The sequence below is a fragment of the Rissa tridactyla genome, chromosome 2, assembly GCF_028500815.1.
Source record: "Rissa tridactyla isolate bRisTri1 chromosome 2, bRisTri1.patW.cur.20221130, whole genome shotgun sequence".
Lineage (NCBI taxonomy): Eukaryota > Metazoa > Chordata > Aves > Charadriiformes > Laridae > Rissa > Rissa tridactyla.
This window is the reverse complement of record NC_071467.1, coordinates 91,773,922-91,788,604: the sequence shown is the minus strand read 5'-3', so window position 1 is coordinate 91,788,604 and position 14,683 is coordinate 91,773,922. Positions and strand designations below refer to the sequence as shown.

Here is a 14,683-nt window from a genome sequence, read left to right as displayed (position 1 = left end):
GGCTGGGCTTTGCTACACCTTAAAATCCTCCTATTTGATTTATGTTGGGAACTGTGGTCCCCTTAACTTTGTTCATTCCCTGCATTCCACTTTTCATGAAATATGGCAAAATAGTGGGTAAGGCTGTTGCTGGGAATCTCTGCTTTTCATTCTCTTAATGTAAAAAGGATCTAGTGAATCCAGTCCTTAAACTACAGAATTTCCACCTCTCCCAGGCAAGTCAATAGGTAAGCTGATCAAAAAGCATCCCTAGTACGTCATGATTAAAACCAAAATCAAGTTAATGGTGAATTCAGGTTTTACCTTGAACTTAGAAGCGTGCTGAAGCAAAGCTTTAACTGTTGACTTTATTATACTGTCCATTTGACTTCTGTTGTTCCTGATGCTTTTTAAGTCTGAAACATACTGAATTTCAAGAGTGCTCTTAGTTGAAGAGGTAAACAGTTGTACTGAGTAAGGGGAAGGTAGTGTTTCCTCTAGGGTGTTCATTAAAGTGAATAGAAGCTTGCTTTGTTTTATTATCATGATCAAAAAAGTAGGAAGACTAATTATGGCACAGATCAGCTGCAGCCTCAGGCTGCTGTTTCTTGTGGTGGTAGTTTGGCAGCCCACATGCCACCACCTCGCTTGTGGTGGTGCATCTGTTTTGAAGGCTGCGTGGTAAATAGATATGGGAACTTTTGTGGGTTAAACATAACCAACTCACCGTTTATTTCTCTAGCTACCCCCACAAAAGACATAAAGTATTATATTTACCCAGATCTGTTCCCAGTCTGGTTCACAACAGTGTCTCAAAACTTAGTGGCACTGGAACAAGTAGTGGCTAGTTGAGGATGGACTTGCTTTGTTCACCCCTGCTTCTAAAAACTGTTTCTCCAACTGTGCCTTCTATACTATTCTATAACCGTGTAATATACTACTTTATGTGCTGGTGGCCTGGAAAACATCTGTTAAAACTTTTCCCCAGTTCTCTAAAGTAGTGGAAGGATTGCAAGTTCCGTTTGTTTGGGAGCTGAGCTGATTATTAATTGCTTTATCATACATGGTCTTACTGTGGTGCTTGTTTGTAACTAAATGCTTCTGTTTAGGAACAAGGGCCTAGAAAACATCTGTTACATTGTGTTATATCCTTTGTTATTTACATCTTTGCCAGGTTCTAGGTAGGTTTGTTTACAACTTGTGTATCCACATTGTGCTTGGGGCTTGTTCTCAAGTCCACTGAAGTCAAATAGTGGATGAAAAGCTGGACATGAGACAAAAATGTGCACTTGCAGCCCAGAAGGCCAGTTACATCCTGGGCTGCATCAAAAGAACCATGGCCAGCAGATCCAGAGAGGTGATTCTGCCCCTCTACTCTGCTCTTGTGAGACCCCAGCTGGAGTACTGTGTCCAGCTCTGGAGCCCTCAGCACAAGAAGGACATGGACCTGTTGGAGCGGCTCCAGAGGAGGGCCACGATGATGGTCAGAGGACTGGAGCACCTCTCCTGTGAGGACAGGGTGAGAGAGTTGGGGTTGTTCAGCCTGGAGGAGATAAGGCTCTGGGGAGGCCTTGTAGTGGCCTTCCAGCACCTGAAGGGGGCCTACAAGAAAGCTGGGGAGGGGCTGTTTGCAAGGGAATGTAGTGATAAGACGAGGGGCAATGGTTTTAAACTAGAGCAGGGTAGGTTTAGATTAGACATTAGGAAGAAGCTCTTTACAATGAGGGTGGTGAGACACTGGAGCAGGTTGCCCAGAGGGGTGGTGGAAGCCCCATCCCTGGAGACATTCAAGGCCAGGCTTGATGAGGCTCTGAGCAACCTGATCTAGTGGGAGATGTCCCTGCTTACTGCAGGGGGGTTGGACTAGATGACCTTTAGAGGTCCCTTCCAACCCAACACATTCTATGATTCTAAATGTGAATGCTTTCCCTTTGTGTCTCCCTCTTCTCCTTCCCCCTGGATTTCACTTATGACATTTCCCCTCTCTGTGATGTTACAGACTGCTTTTAGTTGATTTTTTTTTTTTTAAAACACTCACAGTACCTTTTAAAAAGTGTGCTTTCCTCTGGACTTTATATACTGTAGTATTTGGATATCTGTTGCTTTGGTTCCTCATAAGTTGGTAAGCTATTAGAAAATGGTTGGAGAGTTTCACAAGACAGTATTATATTGACTTAAGTTACGTGGTGTGTGCCTATTGAGAAATAACTTAAGACGCAAGACTTTTTTTACTGAAATCTTGTTTTAGACATTATCTCAATGATCATTTACAAACCCTCATGGATGTATCATTTGTGGGTGACTCATAATCAAGGTTTGGCCTTAGGAAGTTATTGCCTGCTTTCAAGATGGAATAACAGGAAAAAGTAGGTTTAAAAATCAATTGGATTCTAAGACTTTTTATACCTTTGGACATTGGCAGGCTGCATTAAGTACAAGATGCAGAATCATTTCGTAAGGCGAGTGATTTAGACTGGAAGGAACTTGCCAAAATCTGGCCTGAACTATCTTGCAATATTGCCCCCTAGTTCTTTTTGTATAAACTGTTTTAAGGAAATTTGTCCTCTAATCAAGCCAATCCTGAAATTAATTTATATTTAGAGAGCATCCTAAGGCTATTGTTCCAATAATGTACACCATTGTTATACAGAATCTTAATCACTTAGATAAGCATTTTGTAGTTTAAAGATGCAGGTTTATAACTCCATCACAAAAACCTATAGGTAACTGGTGACATGTCCAAGCGAAAGGACTGCATGCTGTATGGAACAAAGTTTGTTATTTCAAATGCACAGCAGTCACCCCCTGAATAAAAGCAATGTCCAACAGTATCATTTGTGTTCCCACGGAGGCAACAGCCTTGGTGAACCAAGTTTGCTTCTCCACAACGCTTTGGATGGCTGCCTATGGAACACTCACAGATGTTTTATAAATCCACACAAAAGCCATCTACAGAGGAGAATAATTAGGTTTCTTGCCACCTGCTTTCTAATCTATTTCTCAGCTAGTTCAGATTTTAAAATCTCTGTTCAGAATGTAAGAGGCACTGAAAGGTGGATGGGGTAACATGTCTCAGAGTGTGCTTTAAATAATAGTGTATCTGGCAGTGACCTGTTGGATCTCTCCAACAGGTTGTCGTCTATCAGCGTTTCTGTAAGACCTTTGACATGGTCCTCCACAACATCCTTCTCTCTAAATTGGAGAGATATGGATTTGATGGATGGACTGTTTGGTGGAAGAGGAGTTGGTTGGATGGTCACATCCAGAGGGTAGTGGTCAACGGCTCAATGTCCAGATGGAGATCAGTGATCAGAGGTATCCCTCAGGGGTCCATATTGGGACCAGTACTGTTTAATATCTTCATCAATGACGTAGTGGGATTAAGTGCACCCACAGCAAGTTTACAGATGACACCAAGCTGAGTGGTGAGATTTACATGCCTGAGGGATGGGATGCTATCCAGAGGGACCTGGACAGGCTCAAGATGTGGGCCCATGCGAACCTCATGAGGTTCAACAAAGCCAGTTGCAAGGTTATGCACCTTGGTTGGGGCAACCCACAGTATCAATACAGGCTGGGGGATGGAAGGGATTGAGAGCAGCTCTGCTGAGAAGGACTTGGGAGTATTGGTGGATGAAAAGCTGGACACAAGCCAGCAATCATAGAATCATTTAGGTTGGAAAATACCTTTAAGATCATTGAGTCCAACTGTAAAGCAACGTTTGTCTTGAAACAAAAAGGACTGTGCCAGTGTGTGCTCACAGGCCAGAATGCCATCTGTATCCTGGGCTGCATTAAAAACAGTTGGCCAGCAGGTTGAGGGAGGTGATTCTGCCCCCCTACTCTGCTCTGGTGAGACCACACCTGGAGTACTGTGTCCAGCTCTGGTGTCTTCAGTACAGGAAAGACATGGATCTGATGAAGTGGGTCCAGAGGAGGGCTGCAAAAAGGATCAGAGGGCTGGAGCACCTCTCCTGTGAGGACAGGCTGAGAGAGTTGGGGTTGTTCAGCCTGGAGAAGAGAAAGCTCCGAGGGAGACCTTGTTGCAGCCTTTCAGTATTTAAAGGGGGCTTATAAGAATGATGGGGACTGACTTTTTAGTAGGGCCTGTTGTGACAGGACAAGGAGTAATGACTTTACATTAAAAGAGGGTAGATTTAGTCTAGCTATAAGGAAGATATTTTTTACAATGAGGGTGGTGAAACACTGGAACAGTTGCCCAGAGAGGTGGTAGATGCCTCATCCTTGGAAACCTTCCAGGTCAGGTTGCTCAGAGTCCGGTCCATTGCGGGGGAGATTGGACTAGATGACCTTTAAAGGTCCCTTCCAAGCCAAACTATTCTATGTTTCTTTTTAAAGCTAGGACAAATAGCTGTTGGGGTTGGAGACCAAAAGGCCAAAGGTCTGACTGTTGTGATATCATATATCCTAAGCACGCTTGTGGGGTCGGTCAGAACCCACAGAGAATGTGGAAGCACTCTTAACGAATCCTGAGCAGTTCTTTCCCCTGTTGCCTCAAAGGATGCCAGCTAGGTGTTACTCTACTATATTAGATCTGGAGTCTAACAAATTTTGTGCCGGTTGTTCTAAGTAAAGTAAGTAAAGGCAGATCTTGTTAATCTTGATAGAAGAATCTGGTTGCAGGTTCATTTTAGCTAAGAGTGTTTCTCTGAGGTTTTTCCAGGTGTTTAACCCTGTTCTGGAGGATGTTACATGGAGATGAATGTAGGCCCAAACCAAACAGGATGTTGATATGGATGGTGCAGCTACTTGAAAACAGCTGCATCCCATTCTAGAAAGTGTGTGCTGTGGTGGACAGTCGTGTCCAAGCAGCTGGACTTGCAGCATCCTTAATCCTCTCTTACCATTCCTCCCACTCTCCCCCAACGACACACACTTAAATACTGGCAAAAGCAAGAATGCTTCCTCTGCTGCATTGGGCAGTGATTGCTGTGTGTAATTCAGGAAGAAGTACAGCATGAGTCCTGGGGAAGGGATGCTAGAAGTTCTTCTGGTCAGACAGTCGCTCAGGCCCTGCCCCAGAGAGGTATTATCCACAAAGAGAGGCAGGGATGGATAGACATTCTGTGGGTCCCCGTGTGGAGAGCCCACCTCAGAGAACAGTGTGATATGTGTGGCTGGCAAATGACGTTGCACAGATTCAGACTGGGAGTAAGCAAGACAAACTGTGAGAGTAAGCAATTGTGGAAATACATTGCCAGAGGCAATGGTGGATTTTCTCACGTGCTCCTTTTTTGTGTAGAAGTTGATCCAGGTAAGGCTGGGTTACAGAGGTTTATGAGCTTTGTACTTTATAGCCAGAGCGTTTCACCATTCTTGGTCTGTCTGAGGTGCCAGTTGTGGGTGACTGTTGTGTGCATTGTAGACACCTGTCCATCAATCTGGAAATGGACTGAAACTACCAGCTTCTTTCACACTGTCCACCACACATTTGTCAGTTACTAGTAATTTTGCTGTTGCTCTTGACCTGCACCAGAGGTCTGATCTAGTAAATGTATGAATCCTGTTACCAGTCGCCTGTGGTTGTGGAGTCCTTTGGCATTCATTTATTTATAGCATTATGCTTGTCAGACTGACCAGTGCTGCATCGCAGGAAGTTCTATATGCTGTACTCATCTTGGAGACATCTTAACGATCACACTAATGTAGATCTTAAATCAACAGGAGTTTACCTGGGCATTCCTGTACTGTCCTCTGCCACAAAAGCTTTCAATTGTTCCCTGTGTTTATGACAACTTGCATTAAGAGTAGGCTTTTGCATGTGTGTTGCTTCTATATGCATGTCAGCTTGCTTTCTTTGTTTTCAGGTGCTACAGAATTATTTGTTTTGTTTTTATTTTTAGTGCATTGATTTTTTTCAGATGAGGAAAGAGTATATCAGTATATGTGATAGTTTCAATTAAAGTCATTTGGATGAAGCAGAAGTAAATGAAATCCCAACAAAACGTGGACAGTTTCATGGGTTGGGGGTATTATCTCTCGCTGCTCAGTATCAAAGCTGTCATAAGTTTTAGGCATCTCCATTTCATGTGAACAGCCGATCTGTGTTCCTATGGTACTCATGTACCGGATGGTTCTGTTTCAAGTCTTATCGTTTGTGGGATTTCTTCTCCAAACAAAAAGAGTGATCTTAAAGCACTGTATGGAGTTTTTTGAATGTTGCAATAATGTCTTTTGGGTGCTGAGAAAATACTCTGTGATGCCTGTGAAACATTTCCTCTTATTTTCTTTAACTTTCTTCAAATATTAGCTTTATAGGTTATGGGGTTTTGTCCTCATTCTGCTTAGTTAACCAAGGCACCCACAGAGGACAGTCATTTATTCTTTTTTTCTTTGTATTCTGATGCCATTAACAATATCATCTTAATCTGGTACATGCTATCTCCAGAACAGTGGTTTTCCTCCCCTTTTTCCTAAATTGATGACTACCTAAATAAGTGTTGATATGGTAGGTGGGTGGAGGGGTGGGGGAGGTAGAGAAGAGCTAATTGCTGACTGAACTAAGCATCTTTCTTGTCCAGTCTGTTGTGCAGCAAGCACAACTTAAATGAACTGTATTTTTGAAAATAAAAAACTTCACAGGCCAGGTCATCTTATAAAGAATTTTAATTTTTTTTTTTCCTTGCAAATTTTAAAATTTTAATCAAAGTAGAAATAGGGTTTCAAATGTGCAATATCTAAGAAGCTGAACTGAAAGGGAAGAGTTAAAAAAACCTGTGCTGGTGTCTTATAACAATCTTTCATACTCCCTGAGTAAACAGTCAAACGCATTAATAGAATACAGGCAATAAAAAGATTTTGTAACTGGAACAGAACCAGTAAGTGTGAGGAATAGAAGTTGCAGAAAAATAAGCAAGCTGTGGAGAAGCTGTATAACTTCTCTGCACCAGTTTTATCTCTGCTGAATGCTGTGATATACCTGTTTTATAAGTTGTTAAGGATGAGAAAGTTGCAGCTGGGGAAATCACAAGAGGAAGTGCTGGATCAAGTTTATGAATTGAAAAAAAAAAAAAAGTGTATGACTGGCCGGTAAATGGAGAAAAGTGAAGAGCTAAATGACTGGACATGTATCAAAAATTAAGAAATGTTTCTAAGATCATATGGTCATAGTCTGCAGTATAGATAATGCATTCATATCAGCTTGCATTAAGATCTAGAATCTTGTTTCATATTTTTTAAGCCTGGATGGATGCTGTAAATCTTAATGAGGTTTTAGCTGGGCATGATAAGTCTTGCATGTTTACAGATGATCTTTAGACTATGCACGTGCAGTTTTTTAGAAAAGGAAAGCAAACTAAGCTATAGAGGAACTGAACTGCCAGCTCTGGCACAGTACTTAGCATAGTTTGTGGATAGTATTTTTGTAGCTATTTTGGTGTTTTGCTCTAGAAACCTATCATATCTGCTGTTAGCACTTAATATGATGAGGTTTACTATGGGGGAGCTTTTACTGAAGCTTCGAAAGGGAATAGCCTCATCTCCTTTTAGTTTTCTAATTCTTTCTTTCCATCAGCGGTTTGTGGAAACTTCTTTCTTTCTCTTATGGTTGCGCATTCTGGACTGACTTCATTTTTTGTGTATGTGTATAATAGCGATTACCTTGTGCTAAGGCAAAAGAAAAAATTCCTGTGTTGTGCCCCTAGCTGATAATTGTGGAAGTGCTGAAAGCTGCCTTAGTGCTTTCTTCTTTGGTTCTGTATTCCGAAGGAATATCCTTACACAGACCACCAGTCCAGGAAGCATTTGCTGGCACTCGAAATCATATCACTGCTCAGCACAAAATAACTAAATAGGGGAATATTGGGAAACCAATCAGCCCTGGTTTGTTTGGGTTTTTTTTGTTTTTTGTTTAAAAAAAGTATATACTAATTCTGGACAGATGCTGCTCAGCAAGTGAGAACCACCAGTCTATTAAAACCATGTTGTGATGTTGGACAGCATACAGAAGTCTTGAGCTGTAGGAGGCCGTTCATATATGAAAATTGCATCGTGATGACATGATGAGAGAAGTCCCTGCTGGGCATGGCTGGGCAACATATTCACTGCACAGACTCTGCTGTCTTTGGGGACTTATGGGAATTATTAAAGAGGGAGATGGCAAGAAGGCCTTCAAAATCAGGGCTGGTAATATCATATCACAGGATCGTTGCTGTTGTATAAAGATCAGCTCTGCAAATTAATAATACAGTCAAGTCAGACTGTTGCATTTCCTTCTAAAGCACTAAGCTTTTATATCACTAATGCTGGAAGCTGTCAACTTTCAGCCTTTATGCTACCATCAAGAGGCAGTGTACAAGCACTTCTTCTAATAAAAAACTTAACTTTCTTCTATGATGTTTCACTGCCTTTTCATGGTAAGGGTTTCCCCTCATGAGATGTTTCAGAAGACCATGCTGAGCAAAATAGCTACCATTTTTCTTTCAGGTGTAGCGGCACCAGAAGATTCTCTCTTGTTTGAAGTAATGCCCTGTCTGGCATTGGCTCTGCTTGTGAAGTTAGGAGCTCTGACCAACATTTCAAAAATGACATTGGTAACCCACTAAGAAACCTCCAAGAGACTTCCACAAAGCAGCTTTTAAAGTGTGTCAGGCCGGGCCTTCATCACGAGGTACCTTGGCAGAGGCTGCTGTGGTGATGCACTAAATTAGTTCACTGTTTGAATTGCTCAGCACGCGCTAGCTGTGTCAGGGGAAGCACGTTCCTGTAGTGGCAGATGGCAGGGAGGAGAGGATGAGGACTGTTAGAAGCTTTCAGTGGCCAGCTGTTTGCACGAGAGATGTTTAGACCAGTAAATGCCTGGTGTTTCTCATTGCTTGGATACAGCGTTGACCAGAACAGAGCACATACTCTGACCCACTCAGTGCAGAGGAGATGATGTGGAGAGTGTGTTAATCCATGCTTGTAATGTCAGCATATTCAGGAGGTGTAGCAATCATTTCCCAGCATTTCATGTTAGAAAAAGGCAGGTGGGATATATTGTTTTATTGTAGTACTCAGAGATCCCCTTGAGGGTTCAGGTACTAAGTGTGATAGGTAGTGCTCAGATGTTAGGTATGCCCTGACATATCTGGGGGCTTAAATACATCATCTGGTAAAGGCAGACTAACGGCGTCTTTCCTCTCAGCTGAAGTAGGCAGTCTTTTGTGTCCTAAAGGACATAAACCACAATTTAGGATAAACTCATTAGTGTTTTCTCCCACCCTGCGTTCCTTCAGATGAGCCAGGGTAGAATTGGAATTCAGGGTTAGAATTAGAAATAATACATGCAGCTCTTTGTGCAAGTAAAGTAAAATCCTGAACTCTTCAACATTTCTCGCCTTACAATTTTAGAAAGGGTGATAGAAAGAAGAGATGGGGAAGGAGGGCTTTAACAGGACACTTTGTGTTTGGCATATTCCAGCCTTAATGATATGGACTTCTAAAAAGTGTCACTGAGACTACTTCCTAAGAAAACCATGAACATTGCAAAAAACCCCATGACTTGTAAAAACTGTTGTGTTAGTCAAAGATCACACAAACCAAATGTATAAATTCTATTGCAGGAGCATCCGGCTTTCTGTTGTTCATAATCTTCATGTGATTTCAATTTCATTTATAATACTTTTCAAAACCAAACCTGAGTGTGTTCACTAAAGTCAATTAGTGGTTGTTTTTTGCTGAAACACAAATGTATTTTCTATGAGTCATTAATAAAATCAGCACCAATGGTGATTGCTACAGAAAGTAACTGAAAGGACAAACAAACGGTTGAACGGTTTTCAGTTTAGCAGGTTCAGTTTGGTGCATTACTGGACAAAACCCTTGATAAACTCTTGTTGGTTTGGCTTGAGGAAGCTTTGTGCCGGCTGTTTCCCACTTTAGCTTTATTGCTGAAATGCCCCTAAACAAAAATAAGTTGTCCTGCCCTCATCTGTTGATGTGACGACTCAAATTAACACATGGTTTTTGACTAACCTGAAAGAACTTGCCAGGTGCTGGAGGTTTTCTATTTGCATCTGGGTTCACAAATTTAAGTTTAGGGGTTTAGGTTTAAAAAAAATTTCTTGGAAGTCGTTGATGGCATCTTTACATAAATTTAAATAGAGAGGTTTAATACCAAAAATACAATCCAGCTCTTTTTAACTTTTTATTCTTTTACAACCCCCTTCCTGCACCCCCTGCTCTTGGAGAACAGAAATTTTGTAATTTGGGGTTCTTTCCCCCTCTCCTCACCTTCTAACATCTGAAGCTCTAGATTCATATTTCCAGTGCTAATTAGAACCTTAGAAATGTTGTATGTACTGCAGCGGCAGGGACCATGTTCTGAAGAACATCTGTAGAAAAGATTACCTGGAAAACCCGCTAAACATGAAAAAATGAGTAGCATTTTTTAGTCCTTCCTCTTATTCTCATGCATACTGTTGTGCTAGAGTACTCAGTTTTATATAAAAATCACTGGACAGTTTTCTTTCACAGATAAACTGTATCTTAGTATGATTTAGGATGTAATCAAACTGAGCATCATTCTTAATGACTTCAGAACATCTTTGATCATTACATAGGAACCAATATCCGTATAGGTGTTGCTTTTGTCTCTCAGTACTTTTTGTACCTTATCCTGTTCGGAGTCGAAAGTATTCTTGGTATTGTGCAATTAAACTTGTGTGTGCGCTTTAGAGATCCTATTCTCAGTCACTGACACATTATCTGACATGTAGCACTTATAGATGTGTAATTTTGCTACTGCAAAATTCTACATGTTCTGCTAGAAAAACCCAAATGCCAGTTTTTACAAGTTTAGTTAAAATGAAACTGGTGTTTTTTAAAATGGATTATAGGTAAGTCGAATAGAAAGAGTGTTCCTTCAACTGGACTGTTAGGTTTCCTGAGCGCTTTATTAAATACTAGATTTATTAACAAAGATTTAATTCTCTTTTTTAAAAGCTGATGATATTATGAAGGTGGTGTTCTATAGTCTTACTGACTTTTCCAAATGTGAAATAACTGTTCAGTTTCTAATCTTAGTAGATTGACCTCCAATTTTGAAAATTACTGCAGTTCCATGAATACCTTATTAACTGTAGTGTAAAACTTCTGGATATATGTGTGTGCACCTAAACCTTCTTGGTTTTAATATCTCAATATTCACTGAAGCAGAACTGACTTAGTTCCAGAATATGAGATGAAGTTGTGCAAGTGTTGTCATTGTTTCTCAAATAACAGTGAATTTTAGAAATTTTACTTAACTCTCGCTTGTTTCAACTTTGACAATCTTGAAATCGGAATACTTGCTCTAGTTTTGTTAGCTCTCACTGTATCGGTTTAACTGTAGCATTTAGTTTCAGGGCCTAAGAGACAGAAATCTAGTTTTGGTGGTTACTGTGTCTGCTGAAACAGAAAACAGAAAAGTAAATTATATTTTATTTTACTGATTTTTTGAGGTAATCTTAACAGGTTAGATACACCAAAAGAAACGGGAGTGCTGCTTTTATTTGATGAGGAGGGCATCGGTTAGGATCATCATGTGAATAATAAGGAAAAAGTTTAAAGAAATGTGTGTGTTTGAGGGTGGAGGGTCTTTGGTGGTAAAGGCGATTGATGGAGGAAAGGAAAGTGAGCAATGATTTAAGAGTAACAAGTGGAAAGTAGCAGTGAATTGAGATGGGCAGAAGAAAGCTGTGTTCAGTATCTCATTGACCTAGGAGCTTGGTATTGAACATGTTCCATGTGTATGGCATGTTTTGTTTACCTGAGAATGTACATAACTTCTGTTTAATTAAAAACAGATTTGTTGGATCCAACAATTTGTTGGATTGATTTTTTTTTTAAATGGGTAATCTGTGAAAAAGCTTGTTTGGAAAGATAGGACATGACTGACAGCTGTCAGATGAAGACATTTTTGAATAATACATTAGCGGCAGTATTCAATAAATTGGATTTAATACTTCATGTAGCATTTAAAATAATCTTTCTCTCTTCATCGGTTTTCATAATTGCAAGCTTTTCTCTTTGCTTTGAACAAATACCATGTTTTGGATGAGTTAGCTATTCTGTGGCACCCAATTTAGTGTGTGTTGGTGAAATGGCACGATACCTGTTTTGAGTTGTTCTGTCCTTCCTCCACTGAATAAGTTTTAGAGAATTGTCATTCGTAGGGAACAAAACAGAGTTAATTTAAAAGTAAATTAATAAATAAAATAGACATCTATATGGCTGACATCAAATTTGTATTTTGTCTTCCCATCTCTATTAACGTGCAATTGTGGTTCAATTTTGTATATTGCATTTGCAATCAGACTCAAGTTTATTTAATGAAACTGCAGACTAGGTACTGATGGGGAGCTCGTTGAAATTTTCAGTAGGGGGAGATGGTCTGCTTGACTCTTCAACAGTCTTTTGATTTATTTTATTCTGTTTTAGTCACTGTTTCAGTGATTGTTACCTTCTTACATCCTATGCTTTGCAGTTTCAGAATGGCAAACTAACTCCTAGGTAATAAAATAGTAATGTCTCTATCTTTCTTGCATGCTAGTATTGTATCTAAAATGTTATAGGTATTTAGTTGTTCGGTTGGCTTAAACTGTTCTGCTTTGAAAGGTCCCTTTGGGACAGTTCTTAGATATTATCTGCAGGGTATGTGCACAGGAAGGACAGCAGTGTCTTGGGGCACAAATATACAAATAATATTATCATCCTGGATATTTTTTTTTTAAAAAAAACCAGTTACAGACAGCAGGGTTCAGTAATTAAATATTGCCTATATGACAATTCCTGTTGCCAATATGTTTTAAAAAAAAAAAGTCTGTCCTGCATATGTGAGGAAAAGCTAATTACAGCAATCAATATATGAATATCTACACAGAAAATCCCCTGAGTCTCATTTATGAATACCTGCCCCATACATTCTTGTATCATTGTTGTATTTCAGGTATCCAGTTACGATGAATGATATTTGATCCTGTTATTATGATTATTATTTCAACCAAGAGATGCAAAACTTGATGGTAGGGTGGGATCCTCAGGAGTTACCAACTCTGGCCAAACTGTGTTTGGGCCGAAGTGACTGAGGGTTTCACTGTTGATTTTTGTGGGACTCAGGTTAGGTCACTGCACAGTACTTTTGAAATCCCACCTGTAACTATTTCTGAGTTGAGTGTGTGATTATTTCCTCACAGGGAGGAGTCCATCACCACAGCCTTCCAAAAACACCATACAAGTGACATACATCTGTCAAAATGCGAAATTCCAGTAATTTTAGCCATCTCCTGTCTAAGCAGCTGTATTAATAAGGCTAATAGGCTGATGCTGAGCCCTTGCAAGCACAGTAGTGAAGAGAGTGCTGTGGGCTTCACTGGAAGTTGTAAGTGCTGAAGACCTCCAGGATCACGCTCTGGATGAGCCATTCAGTACCCTGTGCGGTCTCTCATAGGCGAGTTTCATGCTTGCTTGTGGTAGTGGGAACTAGCCAGCCATGACAAAAAAAGAACATTGTGGGTCTTAAACTTGTGCTGGTGCTACTTCTGCTTTTCAAGTGAACATGATCTGAAAGCCCCTCTGCACTCAGCCTGTGAAAAGCACTCAGCATGTGCCAGAGCTTCTGAAATCTGCAGAACAACTTGCATCAGTGCGTGGTGGAGCAGTGAACCTTCTGGCATATATAGTGCCCTCCAGAGTTAACCCATCTCCTACCTTCAGTTTTCCTTCCTGTTTTTTCCCTTGGTGGTGTGGAGTAGTGGCATGGAGTTGTTTAGAGGTGTGGGGGAAAGAATAGCATGTAAATTTACTTTCAGGTCACAGGCCCTCATTCTACTGGAGTGACTCACTTGAAGTGATACTAGTGTCCGAGATAAACCTCTCAGGTGCGTCACACAAGATGCTTATCGTAATTAATCTGTCACAATAGTTATCATCCTTGGCTCAGCAACCTATCAATATATGTATTACTGCTACATTGTCTTTCTAAATGAACCTGTCTGTGCAAACTGTAGTGGATGGGCTTATGGCTGTGGAACCATCCTAGTTTCCCACAGCAGGCATCTCTTCTCCTGATATAAGGCAGGAGGGACTGTTAATTGTTGTTGCCGTTGCCTCCAGCAGCAAGCTGCTTTGGTTTGCAAACTGACTTCATTCTTATTCTCTCTCCACTCAGCTGCATTTTGCCATGCAGCTCTCACGCAAAATGCACGTGCTGTCATGGGCTTGGTGTTGTCCTGGTGGTGCCTTCTCCCTCATCAGGCACTGACGTGTCTCCATCTCCGTGCTTAGCACTGTCTGCAGAGCCTTCTATGCCCTGACTCGGCCTTCCTCAAGCCACAAGGCCATAGACAGAGGCAACTCTCCTCCGCTTGTGGCATGCTGGGGATGGCCTGTCAAAGGGAGGAAGTCTGGTAAAGCATGGTGGGGACAGGGCAGGCTCTAGAATCTGTGTGGCTGTGAAGAAGATGCTGGCTGAAGGGGTTCTGCTGAGTTGAGAAAATGGCTGGTGCCATGTGTAAGTGGTGGTGAAGAAATGCGGGTGAAGTATCACCACGTCCTTTCTGGCATAGTGGTGAAGTCCGTGCCTTTTGCAGAGGATTAGCGTGCTGGTGTATCCTGGTGCCAGGGGTCAGGACCTCTTATAAAAGGGATTGTTCTTTGGTGCGAGATGGCAAGTGAAGTAACAAAGTGTGTGTAGGGGAAATAAAGGGAGGTTTCTGAGTCAGCA

At 41.0% G+C, this 14,683-nt stretch overlaps 1 protein-coding gene across 2 annotated transcripts in view; it reads left to right on the top strand.

The window, feature by feature from the left end:
• The window catches only part of DUSP22 (dual specificity phosphatase 22), a 45,482-nt gene that overhangs the window by 15,611 nt on the left and 15,188 nt on the right, over positions 1–14,683 (top strand). The gene's annotated exons all lie outside the window — the stretch shown is intronic.